General features: G+C 42.4%; 1 protein-coding gene across 1 annotated transcript in view; it reads left to right on the forward strand.

The window, feature by feature from the left end:
* Nucleotides 1-8,908, forward strand: part of LOC102018580 (chromosome unknown open reading frame, human C11orf63) — a 60,298-nt gene that overhangs the window by 47,847 nt on the left and 3,543 nt on the right. The window lies entirely within an intron of this gene.

Raw genomic sequence — 8,908 nt, forward strand, 5'->3', positions numbered from 1 at the left:
TTTCTGAAAGTGGTTGTTACTAGGGATGCCCATTTCCACCTCCTTTTCAGTTCATCTGAGAGAAGGGTCTACATTTGTGGAGAGGCTATAGCCCTCCTTTTATCCCCAGTTTAAGCATGACTTCCTCAGAGAAGCTTCCCTACCCCAGCCCAATCCTCCTCAGAGTCCTCACATTCATTCTGAGACAAGAGCAAGTAGGTGGAGTTACTGACAGCGCCTCTGGCCAGTGTTTCCCCCCACGTCCTCCTTTCACGCCTGCACACCCAGAGGTCGCTCCTGGTCCTCACCTCACCTCAGTGACTGCAGTAAAATCCCAAGTCTGGCCAGTGAATGAACTTTCCTTTGAAATGCTAGCTGATATTTATCTACAATAAGATTCTTACTAGCTTCTTTGCACACTTAAATCGTATCCTGTGCATTTCTGCACTGTCAGAACCAAAAAAGGAAAAACCCCTCAGGGAAGATGACTTGCTTTTAGTATCAAATAGCGTATTACTTTGTATTTCGTTGCTATTGTGAAATACCTGAGGCAAGGTAGGCCTCACTGTAGCTGTGGTGAGTGTGTGTGTGTATGTGTTTGCGTGTGTGTGTGTGTGCGTGTGTGTGTGTGTGTACGTGTGTGCGCGCGCGCGCACGCGCAAAAGATTACATCACCAGACAGGAAGACAGCAATTCCCAGGTCAGGCTCATATTTATAAAAATGTGATTCTTGCTTTCACAAGAAATAACCTACGTCCCACCAGAACTACCTTAATTCCTTCCAAGCCTTGCACCACAAAGATATAATAACCTCCCACATCAGCAAGGCCCTTGCCGCCTCCCACCATCACCACACCAAGGAGTGAGACTCTAGCACATGAGCCTCTGAGGGACATACTCCAGCCATATCCAAACCACAGCAAATACTAAGCAGAAGGCTGGGAAATACATTGTTTCAGGTCAGCTTGGAAACAGGCCTGTGGGGGGCTAGGTTCCCTGGGAACAGACTCTTCGTGGAGCTTGGAGTGCAGGAGCTTCCTGAGGGGTTCCCTTGGGAACAAAGCCTGTGAGGGAGTCAGGAGGCAAGGTGACCAGAGGGAATAGGTGAACTGTGTGCAGATGCAGCAGAAGCCTCAGCCTGAGTTCAGACGATTCTGAGTTGGGTTGGCATTAGCAGGGGCACTTGTGTCCTCCCCACCCCCATTGTGACTAGCTACTGGAGAATGACTGCCCTGGGGGAGATTGTGGCTTTGTACACAGCAGCTGTACTTAGCCACAAGCAGTTCTTAGGGAGGGACCCAGTTGTCAAGTGTCAGTGGCCAGGGCTTCCAGCACCTGGTTGAGTAAGCACCTCAGCCTAGAGGGCACCCACTCTCGGTCTGGGGGGAGTCAAGTGGCTCATTCTCTGTTCAGTTCATCATGTAAGTTCTGAATTCCTGCTAGTATCTGTGGTACGTGCTGGGATATAAAGATAAATGAGCCATGACCCTCCCCCAGAAGAAGCTTGGAGTTATATGGATCTGTAAGACAGACTCGTAGGTGGTTTAAGTGTAATGTTACAAGCAAAATAAGAAGTCTCACAGGGAACACAGCGGAACATGAAGGGTTACAGATGCCCACCTGAGGATCACACAAACCTTCAGGAAGTCATCCTGAGCTGAGTCTTAGAGGGTGGTGGGGAGCTGCCGAAGAAGGAAGACAAGCGTTTCTGGCAGGGCAGCGGCTGAAGCCAGGCCTCCGGAGCTGTGACAGCATGGTGATGCTTGGGATGGGTAGGCACCTCATGTTGCTGTAACTGAAGGTGGGAGGCACAAGGTGTGGAGAGATGTGGTTGGAGAGATAAGTAGGGGCAAGACCTAGAGGATCCTGTTCTTCATTCAGAGCAGAAAGTCTTGGTTTGGAGTGGGGGCACATGCTTGTAATCCCACCTCTCTGGGAGGCTGAGGCAGGGAAATCCCAAGTTTAAGCTCAACTTGGGCAAATTAGTGACTTAATAAAACCTTGTCTCAAAAAAAATTTTTAAAAAAGGGTTGGGGTTTTATCTCTGTGTGCAGGCCCTGGGTTCAACCCTCAAAGCCAAAAGTGGGTGGGTAGAAAATCTTTATTCTGTAGGCCAGAAGCAGATTATTGACAAATTTTTAACATGGTCGCATTTATATATTTTTGAAAGTTGCTCTGGCTGTGGTATGCAGTGTAGTGCACATATGTAATCTCAGCACTTAAGAGGCTAAGGCAAGACCCTGTCTCCAAAAAAAATGTACCAGGAAGTTATAGAATCATGGAGTCAGCAGACCTTCATCTGTGCCTCAGAAGAAGAAAAGAAAAAGGATGCCCTTAAAGAGAAAGAGGAGGAGGCACGCCTGCTCCTGGAGGCCTTGTCTCAGAGGCGCTCTGTGTGTCCCAGGTTTCCAGCTCATTCCTGTGCACCCCAACCCCCAGCTCTTTGACCTCCTCAGCCTAACTGTACTCCCTCATTTCCTCTGTCTTGCTGGGACCCCCATCCCTGCCCTGGTTGGGAGTTGGGATGGGATCCCCAGTTCCCCTGTAAATATGGAGACATGCATTTCTGGAACCACAGGTCATCTTTCTTTTGCCACAGAAACATCAGTACACAGAAGGGCAGTTCTAAGCACTGTTAGTAGTGTTTTCAAGTACTCTGTAAATACTATAGGTTTCGTAGACAGGAGTAGGAAGCTGCACATCATATATGGTATATTATTGTTTCTACCAAAAATGTATTCAAAGCTTTGGGACCAACATATTTTCAATGTGAAGACTGCTCACTCCAGAACTTCAGATTCCCAGGGCCTAAAACACCACTCAAACATATAACCTCAGGAGAGAACTTTCCCTGCTACTTCTTGCCAACGTTAGGCTGTTGTTAAAAGTACACACTTTTCAACTGAGTTCTCAGCCAGAAAGATTTACTGGGAATCATGCACTAGGTCATTCCTAAACCCTTATCTCAGCTTGGTCATCTAATAGCTCTGTGCCCTGGGCAGGTGAGTAGTTTACCTAGATTTGAGGGAGGTTAAACGAAATAATGTATTAAAACCTTAGCTTATTCCCTAACAAATAGACATCAACGAAATGTTCATTTCCTTTTCCCTTCCTCCTTCTCTTAGTAATTTAAATTCATGTTTTACCGAAAAAAAAAAACAGAGGCAAGTGCCCTGGAGACCATGTGTATCACCATAAGTCTACGAGCATGGGAGGGAAGGGAAGAGGGAGGAGAATTTCCACTTACTGCCTCTCGAGCCCTCTTTCCAACTGGGAAAATCCCTCCCTCCCTGCTTTCTGTCAGGAATGTCACAATCCATATGTATCCATTTTCTCAGGCCAGTGCCTTCAACCTGCATCTGACAAATGCACATAAGCGCTCTTTGTCCTTTAAGCTATTCCAGAAGCTAAAATGACAGAACCAAACTATTTGTGCAAGGCAGCAGGTAGCTAGGGCACCAGACAGAGGGAATCATTATCCAGGTCATGCCCATTTGCTAGTCACATCAAAACTTGTGGTTTCCAGGGAAATCGCTCTGAATCACATTAAAAATTTGAGGATTTGTAAAGGTAATAGGCCCAACCCCCTTCCTTTTCTGGCAGTTCTGTTATGACTGATTTATGAATACCAGGCATTGTCCGTGCCATTAAACCCAGACATCGGGCAGTAAGAGATTAACATGGTGCAAGGTGACAAGCAGTATAAAAATACATTGTGTCGCAGCCCACCACAAAATAACTGGTTGGGGAGCTCTGTGACAGCTGACTGTCAAGCGGCAGTAATTAACTCGTGTGTTTGTTGTCACAGACAATCTGGGTATTGCTGCTTGACTGCTTGGAAGAAGAGGTTTATTTGGATTAAATTTAGCAACCACAGAGCAAATTTCCTTCACTTGCTGTTCTGGAGAATTTGAGGCATCGTTTTTGGTCCTGCTTTTCAGTAACTTTCTCACACTTACGCATCCAAGGAATTTTTTGAATAGCTCTGCAGTGTGCCCTCAGCAGGGTACAACGTTTCAGAGCAAAACAGGTCCTCACGGAAGAGTCAATGTCAAATTCAGTTCAGGCACACAGTGCCCTAAGTTTATAACAAAAATCACTCATCTGGCTTGAGAAGAGTTGTGAGTAGTTACTGGTAGAAACTTTCCATCAGGAAAGTCTTTTGTGAAGCCAATTGGGAACACCATGTCAGAGGGGCTGGTGCGGTTCTAACACCCTACAGACAGGGCCAGGGTCAGTGGATGTCAGCTCGTGTGTTTATGCAGAGTCGAGAATGGATCTTGCCAGGGACTTGTTGAGCATGTGCCTGTATTTTCCAACTTGTTGCCCCTGTGTTTGGAGACTTAATGGCACTACCAATGTTGATTATTACTATTATTGCTGTTACATTGGCATTGTACTACTCTGACCTTTTAGTCTTAGAAAAGCCAAGGAGAGGTAAATCCAAGTAAATTCTAGGGATTATTTTACTAGAAAGGACTTTTGGAGAGACAGAAAGTAGATTAGTGGTTGCCTAGGGCTGGAAGGGGAGGAGGAGGGGGTTTTCTTTTTAGGGCAATGAAAATGTTCTAAAATTGGATTGTGGTGGTGTTTACATAACGTGGTGAGTATACTAAAAGTTACTGAACTGTACAGCTTCCAATGAGTGAATTTTGTGGTATGTGAATTCTTTCTGAATAAAGCTGTTGAAAAGACTTTAGATGGAGAGAGATCAAACAGAACTGCGCTGCTAAGAACCAGTTGAAGATTACTTGCGCCGAACGTCAGCAAATCCAGGATTTTCATTTGCAGTCACCCAGAACAAACTCTGTTAGGAGCCACCACTATCCCTCGAGAAACGTTGCTTTGCTGTGGTCACCTCATCCGGTAAAGGGATCAGCAGCGCTTGGGGCTGGCCCTGTTGGGCCACATGCTCTCCCTTCATTTTGATGTGCAGTGCCGGCCCTTGCCTACATTTTTCTGTGCTAAGCTAGATGTTTATTCAAGGTGATAGTAAGAACTGTGGCTGGAGATCAGTGAGCAATTATTCATGCCTCACAATGTGTCTTTTGTGAATCAGTGGAATGATTAAAAGTAAAGCTGCTTCAGACTAAGGATGAGATTTCTGGGCACTGATCATTTCCTTCTCATCATCTTTGGACAAATTGCATTTATGACTTGGATATGAGTGGGGTTTTATTTCCTTTCTTTTCCTTATTGGTTTACTCTAGCAAGTAGTAATTAAGTGATTACAAAACAGTGTCACAGATGGCATAGGTGTGAAAAACAAAAAATTTGCAGTCGCGGGCATGTGATCTGAATTCACTCACCTATTAAAAATACTAAAAGTTTTTAATGTGATAGTACCATGTAATCAAGGTTTGGACAAAAAGAGCAATCTTATTGCTAAAAATGCTAATTGATAAGCATGTTTATTTGGTCTCAATAATTACAGTTCTATTAACTTATCTGAAAGAAATAATTACAGTAGCCCACAAATAATGCTTATTCCAGGATGCCGTAAATAGTCAACATTTAGAAAAGGACCTAAACAGTTTAACTATAATTAGACAATAGGATATGATGCCTAAAAATCACATTTTTGAAAACATTAGCAAAATAGATTGTAGTGATAAAATGCTTAGTGAAAAAAAAGTAATTTTTAGTGTATGGAAGATTATGTACAAGTATAAGCAGACATATCGTACAGAAAGTAGCGGTAGTGCTTTTGCTCAGTAGTGACTTTTTTTTGGAGACAGTCTCACTATGTAGTCTGGGATGGCTACAAACTCACAATCCTCCTGTCTCAGCCTTCCAAGTGTGTGCACTACCATACCCAGCTAACTTCTATTTTCTTAAAGGAGAGTTATTATTTATAGTGATGCCAGCTCAAAGGATTCCTTAAACTAGAATTCTCTCTTCTCTCACTTTTTAGAATTACATCTGCTGAAAGACTTTTGACCATGAGTGTTTAACACTGAATGGAGCTAATTCTGTTTACTGAACTTTTAATCCTTACAGCAGAGAACTATTGCCTCTGTGGCATATTATTTTTGCCCTTTTGAATTGTGACATTGAAGCAATGAAATGGTAGGAATAATGCCCTAGCAGCAAGTAACAGAATTACCAGGAATTTCAAAAATATGAGTTCAGTTTTCTTTCACACAGCTAATGTACAGTCTGGAGGTTGTTAGCTCTGGCGTTCCTATAACTCAAAACATCAGAACCAAGATGCATGTGCTTCCCCTATGGTTTCTTTCCTGTTGACGAGATTGCCACCTCAGCTGTAAAATCACATCCACTCTCAGGCAGAGGAAGAAAGGATGGGGAGGGGCCATGCCAGCCTGAATGAGAGCTTTCCAAACTCACCGTGGACTGTGCCGGTGGTCACTCACACCTCGTGGGCCGGAGCTCACTGCCGGGAGCACAGGAGAGGAGAGCGTCAGCCCTCCTTATTCACAGGTTTTCCACCTGTGGCTTTAACCAACTGCCAATTGAAAACTTAAAAAAAAAAAACCAAATATCTTTACTGAACATGTAAAGGCTTTGTTTTCTCGTCATTCTCTCCTAAATACTAATAATGCGAAACTCTATGACATTGCGTTAGGCATTAGAAGCAATCTAGAGATGATTCAAAGTATACAGGGGGATGTGCGTAGGTTGTATGTGAATACTGTATTTCATATGTGAATACATTTTAAATATGAATATTTTAAATATTCACATTAAATATTTTAAATGTGCATCATTTTATATTAGGGACTTAAGCGTCCTTAAATTTTAGTGCCTGTGCGGTATCTGGGAGCCAGGCTCTTATTATTTAAGGGGTGACTGCATTTGGCTTTTGAGCCTTACAGTGGAAGAAGCTGATGGCGTGCTCTGTTGGTAGTCAGTAAACCACTGTGCGTCGGACATGTTCTTGTTGGTACAATGTGTACGCGTCAGTTCACTCTTAAGATTATGGAGACGCATGTAACTTTTGTCTGATATGAAGTGTTCTTTTTTATCTGGACTGTCTTTGTCAAATTCTGTCTTAGATAAAGGCTCACTAGATATATTGTCTATATCTGAATTTAAGAAAATAATTAGGAGGAGCTTTCTAAACTTATGAAAATGCTGTGCCTTGACCTTCACATGCAGACAGGGAGTTTCACAGAGTTAGTACGGAACAGCTGCTTCTTCAGCACAGCTCTTTTCTCCCCTCTACTCTGTGCTGCTTTGTGCCCCAAGATGATCACTGTCATACAAATCATCTCTTTGGAATTGTCTTTCCTGTCCCTTCCCTCCCAGAAAATGAAACCAAATTAATTAATGACTGAAAAACAAAAGTATTTCGTTTGCTAAGGAGCAAGGAAGTAGCAAGCCTAAACTTCAGTTTTGATGTCAAAAGCTGCAGTTCTGGGCTGTCTTAATCAATCCTGTGGCCAGGAGAGCACTAGGGTTTTTCCTCCCTACTGTTGTGCTCAAGTGCCGTAATCTGATAATTAAATTGCCTCACTCTGTTGCTCTGGCCTTTTATGTGTGCAATACTAATAAAGAGTTTAAATGTAAAACTGTGTGCCCTTTAAAATGTCAAAAAAAAATCACACCAACTGAACAAAAGGAATTTCTCAGTGGGTCTTACCAAGATCCTTTTTTAAAAAATTCATTTTAAAAATAAAAGAAGGAAAACATATTAAACAGACATCCATTTACAAAATAGCATAAGAACAATACAAGCAATACAGAGTTACAGACAAGTGGTAGGAAATTAACAATGGTTGTTGTATTAAATATTGATATCTTCAAAGTGGTTTCTCAGGAAAACAGAGACATGCAAGATTGGTCAAATAACTAATCATTAACTGTTCCTTTTAGTAAAGCAATAGAAGTCAGTAGTACAACTATGTTACCTATTCTATATGTACATACATACATAATTTCCCCTTCTTTCTTTTCTTCTTTCCCTCACCCCAATTGCTCTTTACTTTTGAGCATTTTCCTTTTGTTTCACAATGTCTATCATACCTCCTAATTTTTATGCATGCTTTCAGGGTTTTACACTAGTGACCCTTTTTTTTTTTTTTGGTCTTTTTGAGACAGGATCTCACCATACAGTTCAGGCTGGCCTTGAGCTCACTTTGTAGCCCAGGCTGGCCTTGAACTCACAATGATCCTCCTGTCTCAGCCTCCTGACTGCTGGAATTACAGGCGTGCGCCACCACACCCAGCTAAGGCTCTTAAATAGTTACTTTCCTTGAGTTTTAGGAAAGCATTATAGTTATTTTTTCCTGGAAATTATCTTTTTCTCCCCCAACAATCAATAGTCAAATTTTAAAGTTCCTACCTAGGCATATCTGATGGACATTGGACAAGTGTATGTTCACTGGATAAATGCTGTCTTTTTGTAGCAATGTGCTTATCTGAAGGACTTACATTGCCTCTTCCAGGGAAATCATGTGATTTAGCAAACTGCCCAAGACTAGACATCATAGGAACAGCAGCGGTGGTAAAGTGATAATGTATATGTTATGTTAAAAATAATAAAAACAGCCAGCCATGTTGGCACACACCTGCAATTCCAGCACTCGAGAGGCTGAGTTAGGAGGATCATTGCAAGTTTGAGGCCAATCTGTGCCACATGGTGAGTTCAAGGCCAGCCTGAACGATATAGTGAGACCCTGTCTCAAAAAAAAAAAGGTAATCAGACAGCACATTACTAACTTGAAATTTTTATTTCTGGTTTTCAGAATTTCAGTTTCTTTATTACAGAAATGGAACCGGGCCTGGTGGCATATGCCTGTAATCCACAAAATCGCTGTTTGTGGTTTGGACAGAACGGAGAATGTCTTCATGTTGTACTCTTTAACTTGTTTTGCATATTCCTTTTGCATTTTTAATTTCTGAATCTGTTCAGAGAAACAAAGTTATAAAAGGCTGAGGCAGGAGGATTGTTGAGAGTTCGAGACCA

Source organism: Chinchilla lanigera, unplaced genomic scaffold (assembly GCF_000276665.1).
Source record: "Chinchilla lanigera isolate Chin_1 unplaced genomic scaffold, ChiLan1.0 scaffold00011, whole genome shotgun sequence".
NCBI classification, from domain to species: domain Eukaryota; kingdom Metazoa; phylum Chordata; class Mammalia; order Rodentia; family Chinchillidae; genus Chinchilla; species Chinchilla lanigera.